At 39.1% G+C, this 19777-nt stretch overlaps 1 long non-coding RNA gene across 1 annotated transcript in view; it reads left to right on the plus strand.

The window, feature by feature from the left end:
* The first annotated feature begins 364 nt into the window (after window positions 1-364).
* The window catches only part of LOC122452873, an 89452-nt gene continuing 70039 nt past the window's right edge, over window positions 365-19777 (plus strand). Inside the window, exon 1 of the long non-coding RNA XR_006272875.1 lies at window positions 365-546. This is a non-coding gene — a long non-coding RNA (uncharacterized LOC122452873). The remainder of the gene's footprint in view (window positions 547-19777) is intronic.

Consider the following 19777-nt stretch of genomic DNA (forward strand, 5'->3'; position numbering starts at 1 on the left):
GGAGACACGAGAAATGGAGGAGGTCCTGTGAAGGTAGTGGCAGTCAGCCTTGATTTTTGATTGGATGTGGAAAGAAGGAGAGGGAATTTCTGTTATCATTCGTCAGCCCTGAGTGCAGGCACTGGCATGTGCGATATTACTCAGGGCTCTAAGGAGAGAAAGAAAACAACCCCCCGGGTGCCTTCTAACCTAAAGCATATTTCCTAAGTCCTTCCACTCTCAGTCTAGACTGAAAACAAACAAAACAGACTCCTCTTGAAGCTCTCAGATCTCTCACCTTGCAATTCTAGCTTTCAAATTCCACGCCAAGCTTCCTTTCCCACACCCTAAACCCTTGTCCTGGGGATTACAATGATCTTTTGTGTGTACTAGGTGATTGTTCCTTCCACATCAGGGGCCTTGGGAGGATGACCTAAGGCTGCTTTCTCCTGTCCTTACTTCCTCCACACAGTGCTGTAACTACACATGCAATCAGCTGGTTGTTATAAAGGATGCTGACCAGTGCTGTGATGTTGTCTTCAGGAAGCAGGGGGATCTCCAAACAAGGTACTTACTGACTGTGTCATTTAGCTTCATGTGAATTTCCTTTAGAGGGACAATATGTGCTTTGAAAGACAGAGACAGAATATGTGTCATTAGATAAGGCATTCCAGGTCTCTGATTAAGGACTTTTATCTATTGCTGGGTCAAGGTCTGAGAAATAAACTGGCCCTTGATGAAAACTAAAACAAGTGAAGAAACCAACGGACAACCCCCTAAACCTAGTTTTTCTGTATTAAAACATGTCTTTTCAAATTACTTCCTTAAAATTGGAATAATTTTTGAGATTAAAAAATATTGCCATAATCTTTTGTGATAGATATATTTACTCTTATTTACTTGTTTGTGTCGCCTCCTTCTCTGTTTCCTTTATAATAGGATTAATTTCTGAAAAGTAACTTTATTCTGATGCTACATTTTGAGTAAATTACTGCCTCTCTCAATGAACAATGGAGGCTGGCATTTGACTGAACAGCTTTTGTCCACTGACTGGAATATTTAGGTATAGTGGGAGCTCCATTTAACTCAGGGTTTCTGACAATAAATCACTTGAGGAGAGAGGATTGCTCTCATTGTTTGAACACTTGTCTATGCACGTTGCTTGGTCATTTACTAGATAGTTATTAAGTCTGCCATTTGTTGTCAGTCGCTGAAGGTGTAAGCTAGCACAGGTGTACCAGCGCATGAGGTCACTAGCTGCACACACAGTTTGGTCACAATCTTGCTTTAGGATCTCCAATCCCTTCCCTTAATAATCAAGCAGGCTTAAACTTGGCTTTGCCCACTAAATTGTTCATTTTGAGAAATCATCCACTGCACCTCAATTACAATTTAATGTTTTTTTATTTATAAAGAACAACAACAAAAAAACCGAGCTATTTTATGATTTAGAAACTTCCCCTAAATGGGAGTTTCCAATGAAACATTAAATTGGTGAATGGCAACGAGTGAACAACTAATGCGGTCAGACTTTCTTGTTAGGAAAGTATGAAAGTATGTTATTATGAGCACTGTAGAGTGGCAACAGATTAGAATATAAAAGTTAGAGAAGGGTCTAGTTTCTGCCTAGAGGTCTTTTTGATTGTTTAATAAAAAGCTCCCAAACCATCAAACATCAGACAACAAAAGGCACATTTTCATAATCTAAGCAATTTTCCCATTAATTAAACCTTATGTTTAGGAGATTACTTTTCTTTTGTCCCAGAAGGAAACCTCTTGCTTGGGACAGCTTCAACAATTTAACCACATTTTCCAAGCATATAGGGCAAATAAGAGGCAATCATTCATCGGTTATAAAGATAAGCCAGGGAATGGGAATACTTTTGTAGGTCACGTCACCTGATAGAAACTTTGGACTGATCCTTTCCTGGTTCAAGAGTTCAACTATAAGACCTACTTTCCCTATCAGCTGGCTCAGGCTGATAAGGTCCTGAAGTAAGCAAGATTTTTTATGACTTCTATTTAATTGTCTGTGTGATATAGGGTTGGGGGTTAGTCTGCACAGAGTTACTTCTCATTGGTCTGTTTTTCTTTTGAATAAATCATGGTCTCCCTGACTGGACAAGGTACAAGCAGTTTGAGTAAATACTTTTCATCAAATTTCTATTAGCCAGTACAGAGCCTTTATCCCTAACAGGTTTCCTGTAAGTACTATTGAAGAAAATAATTATAAACTTAGCCTTAGATTGTTGATTGGTTAGGGACAAACATAATTCAAGAGCAGAATAAGTAAGAGCAAGTATTGTATTGTATATGCCCATCAAGTGGATTAGTTGGAGGTGATGGAGACAAGGGTAAAGTTGAAGGTGCCAGAGCTCACTGAAATTGCAAATGAGATGTTATCTGCTATTAGAATGAGCTGAGCCTGTCTTCTTCCCAGGAATTTGGCTCAAAAGGAGTTCATAAAAAGGTGTTATCCCCAAAGTGGTATGCTAGGCCTGTAACCTAGGGAAGTTTCAATGGATTCCAGTCCTATGCTCCTTTGAAAGGAACTAGGTGTTTCTGATCTCTCTTAGTTTCCCTTCTATTCCCATCCTCCTACCATCTTTCCTGCTATTTGGTCTGGTGAACATCAATAGTAGAATGTTTTTTGCAGCTTCCATCTTAACTTGTGTTCTAGATCTGAGTGTGTCACAAACTCATTGTTGACCTTGAAGAAGTCAATTAACGTCCCTGAGCTTTAGCTTCTTCAGCTAAACAACAACAAATAACTGTACAACAAATAACTGGATGAGATGATGGTCAAGGTGCTTTACTAATTCTATGATTTTATTATTCTTTGACTAGACCCTAGTTAGAATACCTTAAGTTCAATACTTAATCCTCTAATAAGATGCAGATATTAATCAATCACTTTTTCTTTAAAGATTGGGCTTAATTCTCTGGTATTAGGTAACTAAACACCTCATATTCATTAGTAGAGATATCCATTAGGTACCTGATATTTAATCAAGCAGAATGCTCACCTGTGGCTGAGAATCTAAGATTCCCTCTGGCATAATCCCTTGGGTTTAGTGAAGGTTAAAAGCCATCAGGTTTCATTTTCTAAGAGGACTGTGCTTCTAACATAGATGTTCAAGTACTTTGGAATATAATAGTGTAAACAGATGAAAACACACTGTTTGGTATTTTCTTCTTCTAAGTGGTAAAAACATCTCCATGTCATAACATCATTATGGCTCCTATCACTTATTGAGAGCTTACTATATGCTAAACTGCGGCTAAACATCTATGATCTTGTTTAGTTCTTAAAATGTGGTGACAGTGAAAGTTGCTTAGTCGTGTCTGACTCTTTGTGACCCCATGGACTGTAGCCTGCCAGGCTTCTCTGTCCATGGAATTCTCCAGGCAAGAATACTGGAGTGGGTAGCCGTTCCCTTATCCAGGGGATCTTCAAAACCCAGGGATTGAACCCAGGTCTCCTACATTGCAGGCAGATTCTTTACTGTCTGAACCACTTTACTAATACTTTTGTTTTGAAATTATCATGTATATATGATTATCATAAATACATAAAATATGTAGAAGAATTAGAAAGCAAATACCCTATACACATTTCTTAGTTTAAAAAATATAACTTTATCAGTCCTTAGGTGTCCCTGTGTGCCCTCTCCACTGACATTCCCCTCTTACCTCTAAAAGCAAACACTATTCTGGATTTTGTGTAAATCATTACCTTGATTTTCTTTAGTTTTCCATCCCTGTATGTATCCCTAGATTTAGTTGTTCTTGTTTTAGAACTTGATGGAAATGGATTCCTATAGAATGTATTCTTCTAGAATGTACTAGTTTCTCAATATCTTATTTTGAGGTTTATCATTATTGATGTGCAAAGCTATATTCATTGTTATTATTGAATAATATTCCACTGGATGACTTTGCTACAATAATTTATTCTACTGTTGGTGGATATTTGAGTTGTTTTCATTTTATTTATTTTTTGGCATTATGAACAATGTGGTTTTGAATATTCTTATACATGCCTGGTGTGTATAAGTACATATATACATATACATATACAACATATATATGTGTATATATGTGTATGTGTCTGTCTTAGAATGTATCTTAGAACACACTAGAAAACCAAGGCCCACAGTCACCAAACAACTCAGAGTGATAAAGGTCAGAGTGATGAGGACAAAGTATGAACCAGAAGTCTGTTGTCAGAGTTTGTGTCCTTAGCCACAACACTCTGTGGATCCCCACTTTAAGGCCATGGGGAATTTAAGTCACTTGCTCAAACAGCAGAGACTCAACAAAGTTCAACCTAACTAATGCTTTTCATTATTTCTGTATCATCTAAAGCGCATATGATTCATATGTGAAACTAACCAATCACAGATGAATGAAATTATATTGGGTTGGCCAAAAAGTTCATTTGGGTTTTGCTGTTACACTGTACGGAACAACTCGGATGAACTTTTTGGCCAACCCAATACTCAGCACCCTTATCTCTTCTTTACAAAGGATCAGATGTCAAAATGTAAAAATATAATTTCATATTATCCATATATATTTGACATGAAATTATTATAGTATTTTTCTTTTAAGAATATGAATAGAGATGAAAAGAAAAGCAGGTTTTTTAGTGGAATAGTTCTCCCTCTCTGTCTCAGCCTGCCAAATCTCTTTAGCAATATGTAGCACTTGTAAACATTTAAGTTCACTGTCAGTTAAAGATATGCAAAAGTAGGTGTACTACATAAGGGAGACATATATCTAATACATGTTTATGATGTGACACTGACAGAATATAGGCTGCTATAATCAAGAGAGCAGCAATAACTTAAAAGTTCTTTTATATGTGCAAAGCATTTGGGAAGGAGTATTTGGTGTAGTGAGCAAAAACAAGCAAGCAAGTACAGCAGCTGGTGATATGAAAGGAATCAAACTGTAAGCCCTGCTGAATCACCAGTGTCCTGGAGACACTTGAATAAGTTTCCTTGCTAGAGGTTTTTCCCGCTACATGATGATAAATGTTCTCAAGGAAAAATGAAATGAAGTTTCTCCGTTCTGTGAGTCACATCTCTCTTGGTTGCAAATGACTGAACTCATCTTGAACTTGTTTAGGTAAAATGAGAAATACTGATTCATGGAATGTCATGAAGACTTGAACAATCAAACCATGGGAACTTCAGGGATGCAGCTGGATGGTCCAGAAAAACTGAAATATCTGGTCAAAAACTCCTGGGGACTCTCTTTCCAGAAGTTCCTGCTGCTTCTCTCTCTGCAATGGCTCCTTCTTTTTCTCTGGAGATTGGTTTCTTCTGCATGGCAAGAAACACTGCTATCACACTTCCCGAGTTCTACATCCTGCAACTTCTACTATGGGTGATGGATTAAATTACACTTTCTTCAGTGAAAAGTTAAAAATTACCAGGGGAGGGAGATTTGTTGCCTCAGCTGGGAGATTTTGTCCATTTCTAGACCAGTTTACTGTTCTCTGGGGAAGGGAGGATGGAGTTATAGATGAACATGGACATTTTCTCAGAACCACTTGGTTTGACTGGGGGAAGAGCATTTCCAAAAGAATGGGAGTAAAATTTATAGAGAGAGGTACAGTGGACAGATAAAATAATAGTTTTTCACTAGTTTAAACAATCCCCATGATATTTTCAGTATTTTATAAAGAGGGTAAAAAATGCTCCCAAACCATGACAACAAATTTAATCTTGTCACATTTTCTCTTTGAATTATTTTACATATAATCTACCTGAAATATTTTCAAACAAACAATCAACATGAGGAAATGGGTGTTCTGGCTTCTTGAAAATGAGTTCTGATGCAAAGAATTAACTTTCTGATTTATGCTCTCTAACTACGCAAAACCCTGCAGCTAGTAAGCAAGAAACTCCAAAGTAAAAAAAAAAGTAGTTATTTTAAAAGGCTCCAGCCCACATATATCAACTAAACTATCCATGTTTCTGAAAGACAGTGAAATCTCTCTAAATTCTCAAATTGGCTTTTGGTCTTAATGTAGCATCAGATACGCAAATTAATAACTTCAGACCCTGATTATTCTTATCACCACTCCCACCATCCAGTCCTCTGAGAAGCAGGTGCTAAGATGAGATTAGACATGCAAGGGATTTGCTGAAGGAGGCCTTGTGGGAGAAAATGAGGTGGGAGCTGGTGGAGGCTGGGAGGGCTGACAGAGCACAATGCAGGACTGATCCCTGTGAGGGAGAGAGGCAGGGAAGGCAAGGAAGAAAGACCTGAAGAGTTCAATTCTGAGAAAGTTCTGGCAAGGCTATCTGGAGTCCTTAAGCTAAAGTTGCCCACCGGAGGAATCCTGCATCTTCCAGGAATGGGCCTGCCTTAGCAGCACGGCTGTGCTTAGTCATGGCTGGGGGCAGCCACAGAAAGCATGGCCTCGGAACAAATGTGGTGATGAATTTCAGAGGGCAGCAGCTGGAACCATCAGCCTACTATGTTTCCTGCAGTGGCTACCATAATTACTATCCTGGCAATCCGTTTTCTGGTACATCCACGGGATAAGGTTCTCCTCTTTCATCCCTTCAAATGCTAGGTCATTGAAAGGCTAGGTCATTCAAATTCATGTGGCCTCTCTGACTGACTGAATACTTTCCATTCATCACATTTTACCTTATTTAAAAATACTTTTACTAATTAACCCAAATCACCATTGTCATCCTGATTGCTCCTTCTGTCTCCTTGTAAATACTTTTGTAAGGCATGCACCGGAGCCTGGATCCCAAACCTCTAATCTTCAGTGAGCAACCAGAAGTGAATACAGATTCCTAACAAATATAGCAGACAAAAAATTTCATTAGTAGGAACTTGGATTTGGACCCCAAATTCTTTTGGGATTTCCTTAATGGGCAAAATGGACAACTGATCTGAGTCACAAGGACTCCTTTTTGCACGTGGTCTGACACTGATGTGGGAGAAGACTTACATTCTATTGTCTATGATTCCTTTAGTTTGGTTTCTTCTTGTCTTTTTAAGGGGAGGGAAGAGCAGGAAAGCTGTCCCTTAGAGTGACTGTACATTGCACAAGTTAAAAAGAAGCACTATTAACATTGCCAGGACAACAATCATAACCAGGATGGTTCTGAGAAAATTGGATTAAAAGCTCACTCTAAGGTCTCTCTTCTCAAGAGTGAAGGAGACTTGAACCTCTTATCTCACCTAGCACGTGGTAAGAAAGAGAGCAGTGCAATACTTTAAGAGAAATGTCTGAAAAGAGAGATGCAGAAAGAAAGAATTTTTATCAATTTTTCCTTTTCAAGATATGACACTTCTTGGAACTCCCAGCTCACAGAGGTGATTTTGTTCCAGAGCTCTTCCTTGTTGGGGCAAAGATGGGAAAAGTGGGTGGGCCATCAAGGGGTGGGTGGGGGTTGTGCTCCCTTCAAGGCTTTTCCAGTGTCATTTCTAAATGGTTATCATCTTGGACCATATGTACTTGGGGATTCTTGGTTGTTTTCCAGGGTAAACAGGACACATCTTGAAAGGCACTTTTTTCCCCAGTAATTTGAGGGGAAAATTCTTTTATATTAAATCAAACCCAGATATATACTGGTGGATTAGAATGTGAAATTCATCTGGATAAATCATGAGACTTCAAAGATGTACTGTCCTTAGGGGCCACTTTATACTCCTGTTTAGATCTTCCTGTAAGTATTATTATTCACTATTCTAAGCTATTATATCTTATCAGAGAAGTTTGAGAAGACCTACCCAAGAAATTAGAGTGTGTCTTCAACATTCTTTCAGCTCTTCTGTCTCTTTCCAAAATTGGATGACATTGGATAGTACCAGCTTCCTACAGTTTTGACAGCCATTTGAGGATATTATTATAATTGATAATGCAGTCCGGATTATCCAAAGTGTAACAAGACTCAAGGCAGCCAGAATGCCCCAGGATAGATGGAAATGGGTTGTAAGTAGGTGTGGAGATGAGCCACAGTTTAGTCCTTCAAGAGTATTTATTGAATGCCTGTGTACCAGCAGCTCTTTTGGAAAGTGTGACACAGCAGAGAACAAGCCAGATAAAGAGCTTCTTCTCACACAACGTAACAAACCCGAGAGAGAACAGATATTGATAAAAACTAATACATAAGAAAATAAAGCATTCCAATAGTTTTAACTGATGGGGTGAAAATAAAGCAGGAAAGTGTTCTAGCCTCTATGGTGTGGTTATACAGTGACAGCTTCTCTGAGAGAGTGACATTTGATCTTAGACCTAAATAAAGAGAAATAAGCAGTCAGTCGGATGAAAATGAGAGAAGAGTCATTCAGGAAGTAGCAATGGTGAGTGCAAAGAAATGGAGACAACTGGACCTGTTGGAGTGACAGAGAGGACGCCTGCGTGTGGGGCACAGTGGATGAAGGGGAGCTTAGTTGTAGAGAAGGGCTGGGGCTCAATCTCACAGAAAACAGTTTGGCTAACATTCTAACTACATTGAAAACTTACTGGAAGGCCTTAGCTGGGGAATGTCATCGCTGTCCAAATTACCCAAATAGTAAAACCATCTCTTCCTGAATTACTTGGCAAAAAAGGATATTATGGCTATGGATATACATGACAATTAAGTGGAACATGGAAGAAGGGCCTCCAATTAAAATTGACCTCACTTCACCATGGGAGGAAGATGAAATGATAGCTAGCAATGTTTAAAGGATGTAAAGATGACTTTCAATAATGAATAAAATGTTAAATTTTATTATGGAGAAGAATGTTGTGTATGTTATACAATCCAAAAGGAATTCTCATTCAGAATAACTGGAAAAAAGTCTAGGATGTTTACAACAATGAGCCTTTTAAGATAAATGGAAAATTCACATATCTAGAGCCTGACTTCTAAAGAGCTCAGACTTCATTGTATATAATATGTTAGGAAATTTTGTTTATTTATAATTTAACCTGCTTGAGTCAAAATCACAAGGAAGTTTAAGGAATCTGAGTAACATTTAAAATGACCACTTAAATAGATTCAAAGTCGAGAGTATCATCACAGTTTTTCTTTGACATGATCACCCCTCCTCCCCATGATATTAAATAAGAGGAGGGGGTGAACTGTGACCTGAACTCTAACCTGCAATCATGTTTCCAAGGAAAGAGAAGTGAGATGGGAAAAACAAAAACAAAAATCACCAAAACTCATTTAGAAACTCATGAAAGGCAGAGTAGAGTTTGCACATATCAGACCGATTTGCCTTGGCGTGTGAATCATTTAACAGGAAAAAACATGGACTGACTCAGCTTGAGTGAGCTCTTTCTGTCTCTGCTGAGGTCCTCGCTTAGTGTGGCCCCTGTCGCTCTCTCAGACCTTGCTTCCCTCCTCCTTTCTCACTGGAGAGAAACAGGAAGTGTTGTTTATTAATAAGCCTGACCAGGGTCACACCCAAGGCAGTATCAGGGCTTTACCTCTCCTGGGCTTGGGGAGAGGTTCAAAGATCAGGGATATGCTCCTGGTTAGAATGAGAGGCAAGGCCAGACTCCAGAAAATAAACTCACAGCTGGTACTTGACATAGACCCTAGATGACTTAGAGTGTATCTGCCTGTGTGACAGCTCACCGGTTCCTCCCAATCCTCTGGTGACACTTTCTCCCTTGTAACAGAGAGACAGCTGGCACCTCAACCGAGAAGCAGCTTGCCTAAGACCAGGGCGGGGGAGCAGCACTTGGATCTAGACTTTCTGACTCCTACAGTTGTGTCATCTTCCATTTATCACTACACCTTGGGAGACGTTTACAAGACAGAGGAGAGTTGCCCAGCGTGGGGTCTCCTAGCTCGCTTGTCATGAGCTGTTCTTTCCCTTTGGCCTTTCAGTTGTACCTCATGGCTACCTTCAGTCAGCTCCTGGACTGGGGTCATCTCTGTCTGACATAGGTTGAGCCACATTAAACTTGAATAAGGGGAGGGGGGTGAGGGAGAGAGAGAGAATGCCTGACATTTTATGACAGGTTCCCTACCTCACCCCACCCCACTCCTTCTCAACAGGGAGAAAGTACCAAAAGAACATTATTGTTCTGAGGGGCATAACAAACTCAATGGGTATTACCTAGCCTGAAAAATCTTAGCGATGTCAAAAAGCCACTTGAGACAACAAGGCACCAGCTCTTCTGTCCTCATTCCTTATCAGTCCTTGGCTTTGGGAAGAGGAACTTTCTGAAAGAAGGACCTTTGTGGAGGAAAAAAGGAGGGGAAGGTGTGTGCACTCTCGGCTCTGAAACAAATCAGTGACAAGTTGTTCCACAGACTGACAACTTTCCCCTCATCTTTCTAGCAGTTGTACATCTCATTGTCAGAGACATAGAGGAAAAGTAATGGTTAAGTATATAATGTAATCCCTGAAGTACATTGACCATCACATAGCTCCAACCATACTAAAATTGTCCTCGTGATTCCAACTCAATTGTGGTCTGTGATCCAACAGGTAAATGACCTCACTGAGAAAATTCACTGGTCATGGTGACTTTGGCTTTCTTAGCATACATGAATTTGTTATGTTCATTTTCTTCACACCAAATACTTAGTACAGAGTTAAGTGGATTGGGAAATCTCATGAAAACCATTAACCTAAACAGTTCCTGTTTACAGGCATATCGGACCATTGTGATCAGTAACTTGCTTTGAGAAAGCCATGGGCACTGGAGTCAGGTTGGGGGAGGTTTGAATCCTCAGGCTACCAGAGTTACACTCTATGGCAATGGGAAATTTACATAACATTTCTGTGCCTCAGTTTCCTCATTAAACATGGGTGTAATTGTGCAAACCTCATAGGATTACTGTGAGGCTCAAGTGCAAAATAATTAGTGCACCCTGCCTGGTACTGTTAAAATGACACCAAAGATAATGCAGATGTTCTCTTAACACATAATTGCAATTTTGCTTACTCAAGGCCAAGTATCTTAATAGAATTGAATTTTCCAAACAAAATGAAGTCTCCAGGATGTCAAAACCATAGCTTTGTTGCTCCCTCATTTATACGCCACTGCTTTTAAACAGGCCAGCAAACCCCAGCTGATGACTCAAGACTTTTCAGTAGGTATACATTATGCTGACCTCACCCTCATGTGCCCTCAGGCTTTCACTCATAAAATCGTGGGAGCAAAGAAGTGTGTTGGTGAGAAATAAATGAGGAAGAACAAGGACAAAAAAAAGTGTCATGAGTTTATTCACTGGTAATATTTATTATACAGTGATCATTCTTCAGATGTATTTGCTCTCTGTTCAACTGTAACTATGGGAGAAATACCATTGCTCAACAGCTGTCTTGGTCTCTTACCAGGATCTGTGAGGTACAGGTGTCTAAGGGTGCCTTCAAAATACTGTGCCATTCCTGCACTGAAGCTTTCATGATGGGTGCCAGACTGAGTTAGTCATGATTGAAAGACAGAGCCATCTTTATTTTAGACTTGTTGTTCATAATAAAATAAATTCCCTTACGGCATCATGTTCTTGGGATCTTTACCCAGCAGAGCTTTTCAGTGGGCTTAAAACTTAGGAAAAGAATTAAAATGATAACCAGTATTGCAGTCTCTGTAGACCTCAAGTCTCAGTGTGGCAGCATGAACATTAGCTTCAGCTCAAGCTTTGGGCTCAGTCAGACTTCCACTCAAATCCTGGTTGAAATTTGCTATATGACCTTGACACTGGTATTGAACTCTGTGAGGATATTATCTCAGAAATATGGGCAATAAACTCTTCTCCTGAAGAGGTAGTGAGAACTCAGTGAGATTGATAAACTGATCTGTATTGTAGGTGTTCAACAAATGTGAACGCCTTTGTTTTATTCTTTCCTTATCTCTTTCTTCTTAGTCATGTAGTGCCATTTGCGAGTCCAGCTTTTATAGGCCTAAGTTATTTTGTTCACAGCAAGTCAGACACTGGAGGAGACACAAGCTATTTGAGAACTTTGAAGCTTTCTGCTAAATGAAGGCCAGAGATCAGAATCAGTATTTGTACTTTGCAGTACATGGGTCAGGAAATCAGGTTCACTGAGACCGTGGGGGATCCTAATGAGTGTTTCCCAATGAAAATATGAAGCCTATGGAAATGCTTCGTTGGATGTCGAGGGCTCTGGATTGTATGGTATTACCATCACTACTGTCACCACTTATGTTTTCCTTCACATTCTGCAGGTTAGGAATTGAGATCTAGTAAGACAAAAATTGATTTTCCTGAGCATATATATCATTCTCATCCTCTTTCTAGCAGCAAATATAGTGTTTACCTAGTGCCAACTACTGATCTAGACACTTTATATGTATCACCAGTAATTCTGGTAAATGGTAATCTTCATAATAACCTTATGAGGTGGTTACTATTATCCCATCTTACAGATGAAAAAGCAGAAGCACAAAGAGGTGCTGGGATTGTCAACTGGCTGGGATTTGAACCAGGCAATGTGATTCCAGAGTGATCATTTTGACAATGTGGCACTAGTGGTAAAGAACCCTCTTGCCAATGCAGAAGATGTTATAGACATGGTTTTGATCCCTGGGTCAGGAAGAATCCCTGGAGGAGGGCATGGCAACCCACTCCAGTATTCTTGCCTGGAGAATCCCATGCACAGAGGAGCCTGGCAGACTATAGTCCATAAGGTTGCAAAGAGTTGGGCACAAATGAAGCAAATTATCACACAATGCACTTGGTATGTGTATGTGTATGGAGTACACACACAGACTTAAAAATAAATATGGGCTCAGATGATGAATACAGTTTTCTTGTATGTTTCCTTTTTTTTTTTTTTTTTTTGGCTTATGGGATCTTAGATCCCCAACCAAAGATCCAACACACACCTCCTGCAATCAAAGCAGAGTCCTAACCACTAGATTTCAACAGAATTCCCTGTTTGAGTCTTTCTTCACTTCACAACATATTCTAGTTTACTACTTAACTATTTCAAAAGTTTTTTTTTTTAATGTGGATCATTTTTTAAGAGTTTTTATTGAATTTGTTACAATATATATATGGATGTGCTCAGTCATGTTTGACTCTTTGAGACCCCATGGACTGAAGCCCATCGGGCTTCTCCGTCTGTGGGATTTCCCAGGCAAGAATACTGGAATGGGTTGCCATTTCCTGCTCCAGGGGATCTTCCAGATCCAGGGATCAAACCTACGTTTCTTGTGTCACCTGCATTAGCAGATGGGTTCTTTACCACTGCACCATCTGGGGAAACATTTGTTATAATATTATTTCTGTTTTATGTTCTGGCTGAGAGGCTTGTGGGACAAGGATTGAACCTGCATCCGCTGCATCAGAAGGTGAAGTCTTAACCACTGGACCATCATGGAAGCCCTTATTACTTAACTTTTGAGAATGTTTTAAAAATTAAAATGATTCACATTATATGTATTGGTTACATAAAAAGAGGAAATAGCTGCTAAAGTCAACCAAATTAATTTAGAGATAGCTTTGAGATATTTTCCTATGAGGCTGATGATGGCGGAGGTGAAAAGTAGATAGAAGGTTTGTTCCAAAAGAATTACAAGACATATCTTCTATAGTCAAATTGAGTAGAGAAATGAAAACAAAGTCAAGTCCAGTTGAAGTTCAGGAAGAGAGGTGAATTTACACTGAACAGGTAAGAGCTTCAGGTGAGAGATGGGACTGGAGGAGGCCTCAAGAGGTGGGAGAGGCTAAAGAGTTGGCATGTGCTAATTTTAAGTAGACCGAGGACCCAGAAATAGTGTCAGATGAGAAATGGATAAGGAAATCCCCAAAGCCCAAGCATGTTTAAGTTAGAGAAGAAAAGAATCAGCTAGATACAAAGGTTTACTTTTAATATTTTATGGTTGTCATGTGGCAAGGGGATTAGATTATCTATGTTGTTCTAGGGGACAGAAGTAGGGAAAATGTATGCAAGTAGAAGGTGGAAGATTTAAAATCAAAATGGAGAAGAACCTTCCAATATCAACTATAATATAGTATAATAACAACAAGAACAAAAAGGATTACCTTTGCAATCATATTCCTCTTGATCCATAGATAGATATGTAAACAGAGACAGGATTACTGGTAACATTGTAGAGGGAGATAAACCAAACTGCATAACAATAAATACTATATCATATTCCCATTTTAAATATGTTCTGAATATTCATTGAAAGGCCTGATGCTGAAGCTGACACTCCAATACTTTGACCACCTGATGAGAAGAACTGACTCACTGGAAAAGACCCTGATGCTGGGAAAGATTGAAGGCAGGACAGAGGATGAGATGGTTGGATGGCATCACCAACTCAATGGACATGAGTTCGAGCAAGCCCTGGGAGATGGTGAAGGACAGGGAAGCCTGGCATGTTGCAATTCATGGGGTTGCAAAGAGTCGGACATGACTGAATGACTGAACTGATATGTATCATAAGCATGTAAAAATACTCCAAACTCAAACACTTGCCTTGTGTAATCACTTTTCTAATTTTTAATGAATATATATTAAATAAAAATTTAGAACAACATACAATATATATTTTTTTAATTCAGGAAATCTTAGGAAGGTTAATTACATTTCAGTTCACTTCAGTCACTCAGTCGTGTCCAACTCTTTGCGACCCCATGGACTGCAGCACGCTAGGCGTCCCTGTACATCCCCAACTCCTAAATTCATGTTCATTGAGTCGGTAATGCCATTCAACCATCTCATCCTCTGTCGTCCCCTTCTTCTGCTGCCTTCAATCTTTCCCAGCCTGTGGGTCTTTTCAAATGAGTTAGCTCTTTGCACCGGGTGACCAAAGTATTGGAGTTTCGGCTTCAGCATCAGTCCTTCCAATGAACACCCAGGACTGATCTCCTTTAGGATGGACTGGTTAGATCTCCTTCCAGTCCAAGGGACTCTCAAAAGTCTCCTCAAACACCACAGTTCAAAAGCATCAATTTTCTGGTGTTCAGCTTTTTATAGTTCAACTCTCATATCCATACATGACTACTGGAAAAACCATAGCTTTGACTAGACGGACCTTTGTTGGTGAAGTAATGTCTCTGCTTTTTAATATGCCGCCTAGGTTGTTCATAGTTTTCCTTCCAAGGAAAATTCCAATGGATTTTGGCAATTTGATCTGTGGTTCCTCTGCCTTTTCTAAAACCAGCTTGAAGATCTGGAAGTTCATGGTTCATATATTGCTGAAGCCTGGCTTGGAGAATTTTGAGCATTACTTTACTAGCATGTGAGATGAGTGCAATTGTGCAGTAGTTTGAGCACTCTTTGGCATTGCATTTCTTTGGGATTGGAATGAAAACTGACCTTTTCCAGTCCTGTGGCCACTGCTGAGTTTTCCACATTTGTTGGCATATTGAGTGCAGCACTTTCACAGCGTCATCTTTCAGGATTTGAAATAGCTCAACTGGAATTCCATCACCTCCACTAGCTTTGTTCGTAGTGATGCTTCCTAAGGTCCACTTGACTTCACATTCCAGGATGTCTGGCTCTTGGTGAGTGATCACACCATCGTGATTATCTGGGTCGTGAAGATCTTTTTTGTATAGTTCTTCTGTGTATTCTTGCCACCTCTTCTTAATATCTTCTGCTTCTGTTAGGTCCCTACCATTTCTGTCCTTTATTGCGCCCATCTTTGCATGAAATGTTCCCTTGGTATCTCTCATTTTCTTGAAGAGATTGCTAGTCTTTCCCATTCTATTGTTTTCCTCTATTTCTCTGCACTGATCACTGAGGAAGGCTTTCTTCTCTCTCCTGGCTATTCTTTGGAACTCTGCATTCAAATGGGAATATCTTTCCTTTTCTCCTTTGCTTTTGGCTTCTCTTCTTTTCACAGCTATTTGTAAGGCCTCTTCAGAGAGCCATTTTGCTTTTTTGCATTTCTTTTTCTTGGGGATGTTATTGGTCCCTGTCATTTACTGAAGTCTTAACCAAACGCCAAGATTTGACTTCATCTCTGACTTAAAGTCTAATCTTTTTTTTTTTTTTTTCCTTCAGGAAACCACAATCCTACCTTTTATGGAATTAAGAAGGGAAAAAGTAGACAAGATGTGGAGGTAGTAGGTATACAATAATATGTTGTAGGAGCTTAGGAGCATTTCAACAGCAAATAGCAGATTTGGGGAGTATAACAAGAAAGTGATAAAGGAGACAGTTAAGTCAGTTGGAACTGAATGGTGACCAAGCAGGGCTGCTGATGGCTGAGCAGCCAGGGTGTGACCATCCTAGCAAGCTGCAGATGCGGAATCAAGATAGAGTGTGGCCTTCCTCCTTAAAGTCCTTATAAGAAACAAAAATGTCCACCATCCAATATTACGCTTAATTGTGTCTTCCCTGATAGCTCAGTTGGTAAAGAATCTGCCTGCAATGTAGGAGACCCCATTTCGATTCCTGGGTCAGGAAGGTCTGCTGGAGAAGGGATAGGCTACCCACTTCAGTATTCTCGGGCTTCCCTTGTGGCTCAGCTGGTAAAGATTCCGCCTGCAATGTGGGAGACCTGGGTTTGATCCCTGGAGAAGGGAAAGGCTACCCACTCCAGTATTTTGGCCTGGAGAATTCCATGAACTGTGTAGGCTGAGGTAGCAAAGAGTCAGACACCGACTGAGCAGCTTTCACTTTGTATCTTTTAAGCTACTTTGTTTTTTAGTAATTTCTTATCCTTTAAGAATAGTTATTCTTTTGAAACAAAAAAATACTTTCTGTCTTCTTTTTCGATGTAAATTAGAAGTCATATTTGTTATGTGGGAATAGACATGGTCCAGGCTACTTGGGTCCAGAGTGGAATCTAGCTGTGTTAGTGTCAGAAGTGGTCTTAGCTGAGTTAGAACCTGACACCACTATTTACATAACAACGGTGGTCTGCCTCCAAGGTAGAGTGAGGTGTTTTACAATCACCAGCTTTAAGAGTTGCAGCTATAAAATAATCAATCTTTTAAAGCAAACATACCACAATGTCTACATCCAAAAGCAACTTGTCCTTCAGAGCTGTGACCTTGGGGAGCTTTTCACATATATTGGCATAAAATATTTAAACTCTTTACTGAAAACATCCTTTGGGCCCTCTTTCTCTCTTTCTACCTCTCTCTCTCTCTCTCTCTTACACACACACAGTATTTTAAGGTATACTTCATTTTTAACCAAAATGTTTTATCTTGCTTGATAACCAATGTTATTTCCCAGAGAACTGGCTGTGAATGTCTCTGGCTATTAGAAAAATCAAATCCATCATTAAAAGACTATTACCACCAAAGAGGGAAAAGGTAATGTGCTGACTACAGAGACCATATCCAAAGAAGAGCTGCAAAGATATTTGGAATATTGGTAGTATCCTTAGTATAAGAGAATAGCCTTATAAGATGCTGGCTTAAAACTCAACATTCAAAAAACTAAGATCATGGCATCTGGTCCCATCACTTCATGGCAAATAGATGGGAAAACAACGGAAACAGAGACAGGCTTTATTTTCTTGGACTCCAAAATCACTGCAGATGGTAACTGCAGCCATGAAATTAAAAGACGCTTGCTCCTTGGAAGAAAAGCTGTGACCAACCTAGACAGCATATTAAAAAGCAGAGACATTACCAACAAAGGTCTGTCTAATGAAAGCAATGGTTTTTCCAGTAGTCATGTATGGATGTGAGAGTTGGACCATAAAGAAGGCTGAGCACCGAAGAATTGATGCTTTTGAACTGTGATATTGAAGACTTGAGAGTCCCTTGGGCTGCAAGGAGATCTTACCAGTCCATCCTAAAGGAGATCAGTCCTGAGTACTCATTGGAAGGACTGATGCTGAAGCTGAAGCTCTAATACTTTAGCCACTTGATGAGAAGAGCTGACTCATTAGAAAATTCCCTGAAGCTGAGAAAGATTGAAGGCAAGAGAAGGGGATGACAGGATGAAACAGTTGGATGGCATCACTGATGCAATGAACATGAGTTTGAGCAAGCCCTGGGAGATGGTGAAGGACAGGGAAGCCTGGCATGCTGCAGTCCATGGGGTCATGAAAAGTTGCACATAACTGAATGACTAAACCAACAAAGATGCTATTTTGAAGGATATATTTAAAGGTGTAATTATTCAAATATTTATAAAATGAAAACTAATCAAATTCACTTCGTAGTCCAACTTGTTTAGGGCACTTTTCATGGTATCATTTCATTCCTGATCAATGATCACTACCCTCTTGTTGCTTCTCTCACTGAAAACATGATCAATAGTTCCACACCCAGAGGTAAGGAAGATATATGGTAAATCTATGTTGGTGAAGATATGAAAAAGCAGTCACATTTATACACTCACTGTAGGAAGTGTGTATTGGAGAAACTTTGGAAGGGTAAGTTAAGAATATCAAAATTCAAAATGCACTTACTGTTCTATCCAACAATTGTGATTTGAGCCTTATGTTTCTATAGATATGTTCAAAAATATATACAGACATATATGCAAATTAAGTTTCTTAATATTCAGGAAATATTAAGAACAAACCAAATATCTACCAATAGGGAAATTGATCAATAAATTATGGTATATCTGAAGAATAGAATAATACACAACAATGGAAATAGTAAAATACTTTTTATATGCAGATCTGTAAGACATATTGTTAAAAAGCCAAGTAAAAAACTATTTATATTTCTCAATTTAGGAAAAATCACATACATGTATGTCTATATTCATGATAAATATCTGGAAGTGTACATAAGAAAATGTGATGGCAGTTACTTTGGGGGAATAAAATAAAAGGTCTATTATAGGTGAGAAAATAACTTTTTACTGTATACTTTCTTGTATGTTTAATTTTGTTTAATCATGTGCATTATTCTTTTCAAAATAATAAAAGCAATTTTAAAAGATGAAATATACAGTGGAGGAATGTATTGATGAAGATATGGTTGAGAACAAGATTTAATCTTCTTTCAAAAGTGTAGAACTAAATTTTGATTCTTGTTTTTGGGTGTACTTTGGTGGAGGGGAAGATGTGAGTTCTGGGAAGTACTGAAAACAGTGATCAAATCAGAATGTGAAAGAAGTGTCATAGACTTTTATTTGAAGGTGAGTACTGAGCCTAGAAATATGACATTTTGTGTCAAATCTTTCACACTGCCTGATCTCTTTTAAACACTAAACAAACAAGAAATTCTTATTTTTGGACACTTGACCAATTATTAGCTTTTTGGTACTAGACGTTTTCTTTAAAAGTAAAGTAGGTGTGCCTGGGACATTGTCACATAGTAAATATTATGGATGAATTAGTTTCATTAAATTACCTCCCTCTCTTGGTTTAGTGGTGAGATGCTGAGTTTATGAGAGCTTTAATGAGGAAAGAAAGGAGGTCATTTTAGAGGAAAGGATGGATTGGGGGGCACTTCTGTATTTGGGGGCTAAGCTTGGAGGGCATTTAGTGTCCTGCATAGAGCCACTGAGGATCTTGGGTAGAGAGGGGGGAAAAGAAATACAGTGAGGAAGGGAGGCAGGAGGAACAGTTTTGACCCCATCTTGTTTTTAACAAGGGTGGGTTATCAAGGCGAAGGATTGTGGATTCACTGAACGAGATGCTGAACAATGAAAACTCTCTGTGGGGCACTTGAAACTAAAGTGAGATGGCTTTCAACAGCAGAAGCCTTTTATCTACTTTTCTAGTCTCTAGTATGAAAGAGAACTGGGTTCAAAAAAGGGTTAGGACTTACAACTGATTAGCCTTGGGTGAATTATTTAATCCTTTCATGCCTCAATTTCCTCATTTGGAAAATGCTGATCACATTACCTCATGGAATATTTCTAAACTAAGATATAATACAAAAAAATTTTCTGATTCCTATCA

Source organism: Cervus canadensis, chromosome 14 (genome assembly GCF_019320065.1).
Source record: "Cervus canadensis isolate Bull #8, Minnesota chromosome 14, ASM1932006v1, whole genome shotgun sequence".
Lineage (NCBI taxonomy): Eukaryota > Metazoa > Chordata > Mammalia > Artiodactyla > Cervidae > Cervus > Cervus canadensis.